We start from the raw sequence: 11,180 nt of genomic DNA on the forward strand, positions 1-11,180 counted from the left end.
GGCTTTTATTATTTATCAACAATGCCCTAACTCCGACTCAGCCGTCATGACCTGAAGCATGGAAACACTGTGATCAAAATCCACTGGTGCACCTGGATTACACAACCACAGATATACTGATATAACAGATACAGCCCAGCCATTAGCAGGGTTTTAGGTCACGATAATGAAATAGCAGCTTAATTAGTGAGATGGATAATTAACTAGCTGGAGATCTTTGCAGAGGCTGTAAAGTGAGGTGTACAGTACTTAACTGTTGACCCAGACAGCGATATGACGAGGGAACACCAGCCAGCTCAGCCACAGAAGTGGAAGCACACAAACACACACAAAATATTACACTTTTAATTTTAATTTAATTTGATTTAATTAGTTTTTTTTTTTGTAAATTATTTTAATTATTTTATATTTGTTTTTAAATATAATTTTATTAATGTTAGTATTATATTTAATGCTATTTAATTATTTATAATAACATTTGATCAGTGAACATGCAGGAAACAGTGGATAGTGATTTCTATAAGAATGACACGTTTGTTTTTATGGGTAATTATAATTTTGAGTGAAATTGCCTTATTTTCCCAAAGGTCTAAATAAGCATGGATGCAACTTTGGTCAAAATAGACATCAAAAAATAATCGTTCTCACACTACTGGAAAGCACAGATGTGTACCTGACAGCGGGAGATGTTTTCATTTGTTTTTCTTAACAGTTTGATAGGGCAGTTGGAACTCACCAGCCATCGTATTTCTCCCTAAAGGTTCATGGGAGAGGTGACTCCATTAGTTATACTTTATTTCAAATGGCCTCATTACATCTGGAATATTGGTGTTAGCACCATGTTGCTTCGAGCTGTGCACAGAAGGAGGCGTCTCCTACCGCCTCGGTGCCCGTTGTGTATTATTTCAGCTGCTAAGGACTCCGCTCAAAGCCGTACTACAGGTTACTATTGGATTAAGGCATTATATTTAATATTACATAACCCACATGTATGTGGGTGTCCCATCTTTACTTGGACTAACAGTCTTTTAAAACCGTTCAACAAAGTTATACACTAAAGGTAAAGTTTATGCATGAAGGCTGACCATGCATTGTCTCAGGACTTGCTGGGGCAACCTATAGTTTGGTGTTAAATCCCAGGGGCCTTACACGTCCTGCGACACACATCTGTGCTTAGCAGGAATGCCCTTTGCGGCCAGGACCTGACCCACTTCGCTCTGGGAGTGAGGCTGGGAAAAGCTCACTCAGCCTGGCTGAAGGCGAAATGCAAGCAGCCTCAACTACCACTTTATGCTTCACCAGCACCACTCATCAACCAGGCCGCGCCTGGTGAGCTCTGTTTTCATCATTCTCCAACTACAACAGATCCACTGTCTGTTTATTTGGACGCAAGCGGTGTCACCGTGGCAACAATGGTGTGAAAAGTCCATAACAGAGGGTGAGACAGAGAGGGGGAAATTAGAAGTCATCAGTGAGTGAGTCACGCCGGCCGTCCCAGAAACCTCTTCACTATAAAAGGTTGTATGGGTGTACGCAGTGTTTACATAAGACCAAAGACTGCCACACATTTGCTGGAAAAAAAATTCTGATTCATTATTTGCATCAGCGTTTCTTGGTGAACAAAGACGCACTGCTTTGGACTGATAAAACAAAAACACTTTTCTTTTTTGTCATTTAAATTCATGTTAAAAGGAGACTGCATTATATCTTTATACTATAATTCTAATTATTAAAAGTTATCTGTATACTTTGTTTTGTCTAAATATAGACTTTACCAGGCTGTGAGACCACTCATAGCCTTGAGATTTTCCCCTAGTGGTTCTTACCAGGGTGAGTCAGGACCTAAAAGAAGACCTTTAAATGGCTAGGCCAGGACTTGGCAAGCCTGCTTGTACTTAACAGTAAGGAACATCTAGTGACAGCCTCTCAGCTTCTTAGCATGTGCATGAACACATAATTCCCTATGGAGTCTGGAGGAACTGAAAGTACTCGTATGCTGCCAGTGCTAACAGAGTGATCCAATGCCATCGTTATGACACCAGAAAATTTGGCACATTCACTTAGCAAGTTGCAATGCATTTGTTATTTTTATATATTTCTCCTTCATATGCTCACCTATTATTGCTGAAAACAATGCCTGTGCATTCTTGCTGAAAGAGAATGGTGGGCTATTGTGTCAAAGCCAAGAATAGAGGGGATTATTTCATTGGAAAAAAATGGTGTATATTGTTTAGAGCTGTGCACCTGTGTTAAACAACAAATTAAATAACTTTTTTTTTTTTAAAGTACAGAAAGCACCTATAAAACACCCAAAATAATAATAAAAAACAAATAAATTAAAATAAATAAAAAATAAGCACACAAACAATAAATAAAATAAAACAGCAAACAAAACAAAACATTAAACAAAAAACAAACAAACAAAATCAGCAAACAAAAAATAAAACAAAAACAAAAACAGAACACACACACTCACACAAAGAGTGATTGGAATAAATCTGTTAGTTGGTAATCTTGTAAGAACTAAGCAGCTTTTTCAGGCCTGTTTCACTCTGCACACACAAGCAGTGCGTAAATGAATCAGCCGGATACAAAATGATTTTTGCGCCTGTCACTGCTTGTAACTTTCATTAACCGCTGAGTAATTCACCCCATTATTTTACATTGCTTCTTTAAAGCCCATATTGCAAAAGATAAATAAGTTTATAGTGCATTTTTTTTCTGCTGAGTGCAGCACTCTTCATGCAGCAAAACTGGCTCAGCGTTGAAACTCCTACACTCCAGCTCATCGGGGTTTCTCTGCTCGTGTGTGCAATGTGAGCGCTGTAACATGTTAAAATGGGCACCAAAATAAACACTGCTTGCACTGCAAGGCCTCAGACACCACCAAGACCATGTATGTATGTTTAGCTTATACTGAGACAGTGCTATCTTGAAAAGCCTGTGTATATCAGGTTTCTTGTTGCATATGCGCCTTAGGTCTAGTCTCAGGGCTCAGGTTGCTGCCTCATTCTGACAGGTAAGAACAACAAGTCAAGGGTAATGACTTGAAAAAAATACTGTTTTGCAAAGCATAATACGACAGCAGACGAGACAGGAGTGGCATAAGTGATCTTCAATCTGGTGCAATGTAAACAAAAGAACGCAGACAAACTGACAGGACATGCAACATTTACTATATAGAAGTCGTATACTTGTACACATGTACAGTCCACAGACATGGATGTCACGTACAGATACACGGTAGATGTTATGCAACGCTTGCAATAAACTAATTTATTAACCTCATATTCTCTTTGCCGATGTCTTGATTATGGGAGTTTTGGTTATATTGTCTTGGCTGACTCATTTGATCACTTTGATAGTGTTGAAAGAAAATTCCTCGACACAGCAATTCTCTTGAAGGAGGATTTGATTACACTCTTATCTGGAATGCATTTACTATTTTCACAAGCATAGTCATACTCCAGTCTGCCTTTGTCTATATGATGTCTGAAGGTCAAGCATGTGTGGTTTTTAAAGGAGGCAGATGGGAGTGATCAACCAAACATGGGAACATCTCAAAAATGTCCTACGTGTCCATTATTTGTCCACACTTTGACAAAGTTTATTCAGCATGATATGCACAACGCACCTAGAATAATTCTGCATTTCCTTTTAGTACAAAACTAAATTGCACTCAAAAGGTGCTATGAGCGATGTTAGCAACTGAAAGCTATCTCTTTTGAAAAAGAAGTGCACTTAATTGTATTGAATGTGCACATGTAGTGTAGTTTTTTTGAACGGTTTCAGATATAATAGTATAATAGTAGTGAAATAAAAAGCCACTTTTTAAGATTTAAAAAGTGCACTTTGAAATAATGTCAAATTAGAATTTTTGCTTTGAAGTACATTTTAAATCATGCTTTAATTTGTTGTGTTTAATAGAAGTGCACTTGTTTTGATGAGCTTAAATTACAAACTTGTAATCACAAATATATTAAATGTGATATAATAATAAATTACACTGGTATAGTAATTACATTTATACTGGTAATTATTTTAATTTTTTTTAAGAAGACATTAAAGTGCCCCTATTATGGGTTATGAAAGGTTCATATTTTGGTGTTGGGAGTCCTCAACAACAGGTTGACATGGATCCAAGGTCAAAAAACACTTTCCTTGTTTTATAATATGCATTTATTTTTACCTTATTTGCTCAATGACTCCCAAACGATTCGCTCAACGATGAATTTTTCCAAATCCTTCCTTTGCGTTACGCTAATCTGCATTGATTGGTCCAGTTGGTTGATTTCATTTAAAGCAGCCTTTGTGAGCACAGTGCTGCTTTGTGTACAGCCCTTACCAGGGAAACCGCTATGTTTACCGCTCCAGAAGCGGCACCTAGTGGCAAAGAATGAATTTGGATTTTCATTCAGACCAACACGAAAATCCAGTTCTCCCGCAACAAGTGGGCGGGCAATATGCTAATGTTTCATGTTGACGTCAACATGAAAATGCCTGACATTCGTTTTTAAAAATGACTCGTTTCGATGATTCAGGCCCCGTTTACACTAGTGCGTTTTCGTTTTAAAACGGCGTTTCAGAATGAAAACGATCCCCGTTTACACTGGCGATCTCTGTTTACACTATCAAAAACGCATGTCACATGAGCATTCATGCAGGTACAACAATAGATATGCATAGGTAGATTCCCTATTATTTAGATGGCGGACGCCTCTGCGTGCTTGGAGTGGTCGAATGGGGATTCTACGTACATATATTCTATGAGTACAACAGTGAGCATTATGTTATTGTTTACACGGTCATCAAGGATACGCAGAGCGAATGTGGGCAGCCACGCCATCGTTTTCAAAAGTCTCCGTTTTGGTCCGTTTACATTGAAACGCAACCCTGGAATTTTCAAACTGAAACGGGGTCTGCAGCATTTTCAAAAGTCTCTGTTTTCGACCTCGAAAACGCTGGAGTAGTTTAAACGATAGGCGTAAAAGTAGCAAACGTTTTGCGTTTTAAAACGAAAATGCACTAGTGTAAACGAGGCCTCAGAGTCTACTCTTTGTTTTGAGAGACAATAACTTTATGCACGGTGCACTTTCATTTTTAAAACTGTGTAGGATGTTTTCATTCACTTAGAGCTGTGTTACACACTGCATGGAAGGTAATTTTCAAAAATAGACAATAGGGGCACTTTAAATACTCTTTTTAAAAGTGTGCTAAAGTCTCCCTTTTCAGAAGGGATGTCCGCAAAGGCATTCAAAAATCTGTATGGATGGAGAGTGAGAGCCTCAAACCATCTCCGAATACCGATTTTAACGCTATCTGCAGGAGATATGGATTTTTCCTGCTACCTATATCTTAAAAAATCCCCTTCAATTAAAAAACTTTTAGTTCCCGGGACATGTGATTAATTGTCTCCTGTAGCATATGGCCTTGCACTCCAAGCCGGAAGTCTTATCTAATTGATATCTGTGTCTCAGCAGGCTTGTTTTTCCAGAGTAAGAGCGGAGCAAATGCTGTTGCACACAGATACTTGAAGACATGTGCGGGTTGTGTAGAGCAACTGGAGTTTGGTATGTTCACCCACCTGTGTAAGTGCCATGTTAAAGGTCTTTGTAACCGTCAATTTAAACCAATCACTGCATGTAGTATACCAGAATTACTATACAGAGTTCACACAAATTATAGACAGAAGTGCTGTTTTTAAAACAATAATATTAAACAAAACAACACTGACAAAACAGCAAATGAACCTGTTTGTACATTCAACAGATTTCATCATGTAGACTTTCATCATTTCCTTGTAAGCATAGTTGTCTATTTTGATGCATTTTGAGTCACAACACTTGCAAAATGAGATGGTGATGTGTTACCAGGCAACTGATGACAACCGATGACAACACTGACCTGTGCTGTATACACACAGCGGTGTAGTTTACACCCTGGCAACCAGCGGTGTGGTGAAACAATATCGTTTCCTTGTGACCAGCACTTCCTGTTTTTTAGGCCGGTTGGCTTTGGAGGAATTCAGTTCTTCAGTATACCATGTCAGATCAAATTGGCAATTATGTGGAGGTAGAAACCATGTGCCTGTTTAGTGGTTTTGAAACTCCCCTAAAAAGCAGGGCAAACGAGATGTGCCGAGTGTGGGCATTCAGTTGTTTTGGTTTGACTGTGAATCTAAATGCTTATGTAACTTTAGATCTGTGTTAATGTTCATGCACTAGTTTGGGGTCAAGGTTTTTTTTTTTTTTAAGAAATTAATACTTTTATTTATCAAGAATGCTTTCGACTGATAAAAAAAAGACAGTAAAGAAGAATTTATTTATTTAAATGCTGTTCTTTAGATTTTTGTTTGAGCAGCAAATCAGCAAATTAGAATGATTTATGATGGATCATGTGACACTAAAGACTGGAGTAATGATGCTGAAAATTTAGCTTTGCACAGGAATAAATTACATTAAAAAAGAAAGTTATTTAAATTCTAATAATATCTCACTATTACTGTTTTTACATTTTGATCAAATAAATGCAGCCTTGGAGAGGCACTCTAAATGCTCCCAGGATGATTATTGTAATGAATGAATGAAATAGAGGCAAATCCACACAAAAAAGGGTCACTTTGTGACATTATAACTTGAAATTTTGCCTTTGTGTGTCACAGTGTGATTTCACATCTCACAATGTGTCTTTGTTTAATTTAAAGTTCACAATTACCATTTTTATTCTGAGGCAGACACATGCTTCACTAGCAAAGTGACCCCTGTCCAAAAAGTTAATGCATTATTTCGGCTGTTGCTTTATTTTTTTGGAGCCTGTTGTCTTTAAGGCATTATGTAAACTGCTGCTCTCACAGCTGCTTTACCTGCTTTAACATCTTGAACTCATTTGAGCTATTATAAATCTGTGGAAAATAAATTCTGTGAATCAACTGAAGTGTGCAATGAAACCTTAAAATCTAGTTTTTTTTTCTGATTTAATTTGATCAATTATTATTGGCAAAGGCAAGTTATATATAATAAATATCGCAAATTAGTGGCAAAGACAGCTGGCACGTTTCATTTCAATCTGTTGAAAAACGGAAATGGACCTGTTACACATTGTCACAGCGGCTATGTAACATTAACAAGCCTGCAAACTGCAAATACAGAGTGAGGATACATTATCATGTCCTTGAAAGGACAAAGTCATCCATTTGTCAACCAAGAGAGACATGACAACGAGAGTAAACACGCCGGCTTCGGTTTGTGGACTTCATGTGATTAACCATTAATCAAAGGAGTCTGAAAGAACACATGCCAGCTCTTCTTACACTCAGAGTGCACTGATACACCTCAGGTAAAGAGGAAGCCGTTCTCAAACGATCCCACGCCATGTAAGGCAATGCGACAACGCCACCTGGCAGAATTCCCAGACTCATTAATGATCACGATTTTGCATTTCCTGTGAACAACATGGGGAAAACAATTCGGCAAAGTAACATGACTGGGTTTTTTAACCACATAAAATATGACTGTAATGTGACAGTACTGTGAATACCACACATCATGTGAATTTGAGGAAATATTAACCATTTACAGGAAAACAGGGTACTTTCCTTGAAAGTTGACACAGAGTTTCTTTCATTTTTGTATGCTGCTTAATGTTTGAGTTCAAACACTAAATATACAAAGTCTGAGTTCATATACAGTACTTTGCATACTAAAGAATATATTTGAGATTTTCAACATGAGGGTGAGTAAATGATGACAGTTTTTAGTTTTTTAATGAACTATCCCCTTATTGTAACATTAGCCCACATATTTTGTCATTTCTGGTAAAGAGGCTTACCAAACAGCAAGCTTTGATTTAAGGCTTTTTTTTAACCAAACGGATGTTTCTAATGTCAGGATAACAAAGTCCAGAGGATGCAGTGGATAAACAGGACTACGATTTCTAAACTCAGGGTTTGTCATGCACTAATTTCTTTCCATATACAGCACATGGTGTGGGTGGACAACACTAACAACGCCGGCTATAAACAGCCTAACGAATGCAGATATGTGGCGTCACTGCGTTATGCATCGTAGCTCACAGCAGATTGCATGGGATAAGCTGTCCACACACCCCCAGATGAGACATTAAGCCTTTATGGACGCCCAATGGCCTTAGATCTGAAAAGGATATTGACCATGGGTGGAAAAGTCTCACTTAGCCCAGGAAGAGTGTTAGACATCAATAAAGATTATTTTATTATCCTAAAACGGACAACCGAAATCTGTCATGTAAAAGTCTATGGAACATTTCAGTTTTGGTTTCATTGAAAGCGGCAGGAATGCAGCTCGACAGTGTAGGCTACCATGAAGAAAAATTTCCTAAATGGTGCCATTATGTCAGATAAGTTTTTTTCTTTGTAATCTCTGTAGGCAAGGCGACGGTTTCCATGGAAATACAAAGTAGCTGTAAACACAGACTGGGGAAGTGAAGCAGGAAGTGGCTGACCCTGATGACGCAGTTGTTGTCTTTCGAGAGGATGGGCATGCAAATTTGACACGTTTCTACCATGTGCTTTTCAGTGCTGCATGTAAATTAAAGTGCACAAAACAAACTAGTGAGAGATGGCACTATTAGGAAGTATTTAATTGGATTTTAGAGATGCACATTTTATATTGGTGATTTCACGCAAGTTACCGTTATCACCGACTATAACTTTAATCATGCCGCTCAAAAAATGGTATTTCCCCTTTATCAAAAGCACATGCATTTCAATGTGTTTCAAATAAGCCACTCCACCCTCAGCACAGTTTCCTCTGTCAAAACCACAGTGAGACACATTTTTGCATAAGCGTTACTATTGCAGTCATTGGCTGCTAGGGTAACACGAGTCACAAAGATCGGCAAAGATTACTGGCTGCCCAAGATGTCATGCCATCATTCCCCACACCCACATTACCACTGCAAACTAAAAGTAAAACATTATGTCATACTTCTGCATGAGATATTTTAGACGTTATTGCCTGATTTGTCTTCAGTGGGATGCTTGTGCAGCAAATTCATTCATTTTTTTTTTACACCAGCCACTCACAATGCCCCATTTAATGGCCTTCCTGGGCGGGGCTCCCAGAGAATCCGGCTAAATAAACAGGTGAGGCGTATGATTTCTAAATTTGGTCAATCTTTAAACCTATTTTGCACTTCTACCCATGACTCACTTTCCTACATTTCTTTACTTTGCCCTCCCAGTTAATGGGCCTTAAATTTAGATAAAGGCTCTGTAATCAAACCTGTTTGTCAACAAGGAAGGCTACTTGTTTTTCTGTAGGAACTATTACACTCTTTTTTTAAACTAATAATTATTATTTCTATATTATTATTTGTAATAATTTAAATTAAATAATTAATTTATAATAAGAATAAAAGTAATAATAAAACATTATTAAAATTAGCATATAAATATATTATTAATATATAATAATTATCATCATCACCATCTAGAATTTAGCAGTTCAGCTAGCAGTTTAAATGAGCTAATTTGTATTAAAGTTGTTGTTGTTATTATTATTAGAATATTATTACAATTATTATATTAATATATTATTACAATATAATAATAATAATAATAATAAACAACATTACAATTCTGATAAAAATATATTATTAATATATAGTATTTGAAAAGACTAGATACTATACAATTCATGATACATTTATATACATGGTGTAAAAGCATCAATAATAATAATAATATCGTAAATGAACTAATAAAAATACCTTATTGTGAAAATACCTCACAATTTGTAATGCATGGTGAATATACGGAGTAAAAATGATCTAGCTTTATTCTGTTGGTATAGTTCATATACTGTGCTGCCTCCAAGTCCCTTTTCACAGTTACAAAAACAGTTGAAAACCAGTTGTGTCTGGTTCTTCCCTGTTCCCTCTTGTACTCTCAAGGGAAACCGAAATCAGCAAATCAAGTCGAGATGAGTCAGAGCTCTGCTACCAAGGTCTTTGTTTCCCAATGAGAAAAACATGCATGGCAAAGTACTCAGCGCTGCCTGTTTTTGTAGACAGGGAACCCCTCATTATATGTGGAAAGGACCACGTCATGTCTTTTGCTCTCGGCTTACGCTTGGCTCTCATCCCACAAGATTGTTCAAGGACCTCAAAACAAACTGAAAACACTTAACCTCCATAAAAATTTCCATGAGATCCAGCTGAATGTAAGAATAGCACAAGCTATGATTAGACAAGTAAATTTATACTTAACGTTTTTCCCCCAACAAAAGCAAGTCTAAAAAGAGGGGAAAACTCTCTGCACACTGAAACTGCAAGTTGTGAGCTGCCTCCTGGAAACAAGTATAACTGTTGGTTTGAAGATGATATATTAACTAAAAGAAATATAAACTTTCTGTGAGATTTTTTTATTTTGTCAGTTGGTTAAAAGCACTTAACCAACAAGTACAAAATCATGCTTTCTAATGAGCTAACGGAGACATGGAAAAGCCAAGATCTTGGTCACACAAACAAAGATAAATGTTGTCACTGACGTCACACTTGGCAGTCCAAGAACTGGGCACTCTGTATATCAGATTAGGCAAGGCATCACAGTCAGCAAAATAGATCTGTCAGGACAACATTTACAACATCTGTAATAGCCAGCCCTGAAACAATAGACTGTCTAACGCTACATATTAATGGCAACTATTCAAGCTATGACACATTCAATCTCTTGTCGCTGTTTTGGGTCAGAAGTTCAAAATCTAGCCGAGGCTTTATGAGAAGATCTCCAGAAGCTGCTGACCCTGACATTGACCAATGGTTTCACACGAACGCTACAGACGCTAACTCAGAGGATAACAGGAGATTACTGTTACACAGTAAGCCAATTAAGGACCTCAATGAAAACCAGTGGATTGTAGGGTCAGTGTGGTTTTATTTAGAAGCTCAGTAGCTAGAGGTCAGACAACTAACATCTTGCAGACATATTAACCTTTCAGAAGCGTTTACGTCCTGATCCGAGCGCTAACCTATTTTCAGACGTCTGGTTTCCTGGTTGTTCCTGCATACTGCTAGTCATATGTTGCTCCATGACCTACATCTCCTTTGGAACTGCCATCCAGCTGGACACACCCAGACCTTGATGAATGGACGCTTTTACCTCCTTCAAATTAGGCCCTTCAGAGATCTGCAATACAGCTAAA

This window comes from Barbus barbus (assembly GCF_936440315.1).
Source record: "Barbus barbus genome assembly, chromosome: 33".
In the NCBI taxonomy this organism is placed as follows: Eukaryota; Metazoa; Chordata; class Actinopteri; order Cypriniformes; family Cyprinidae; genus Barbus; species Barbus barbus.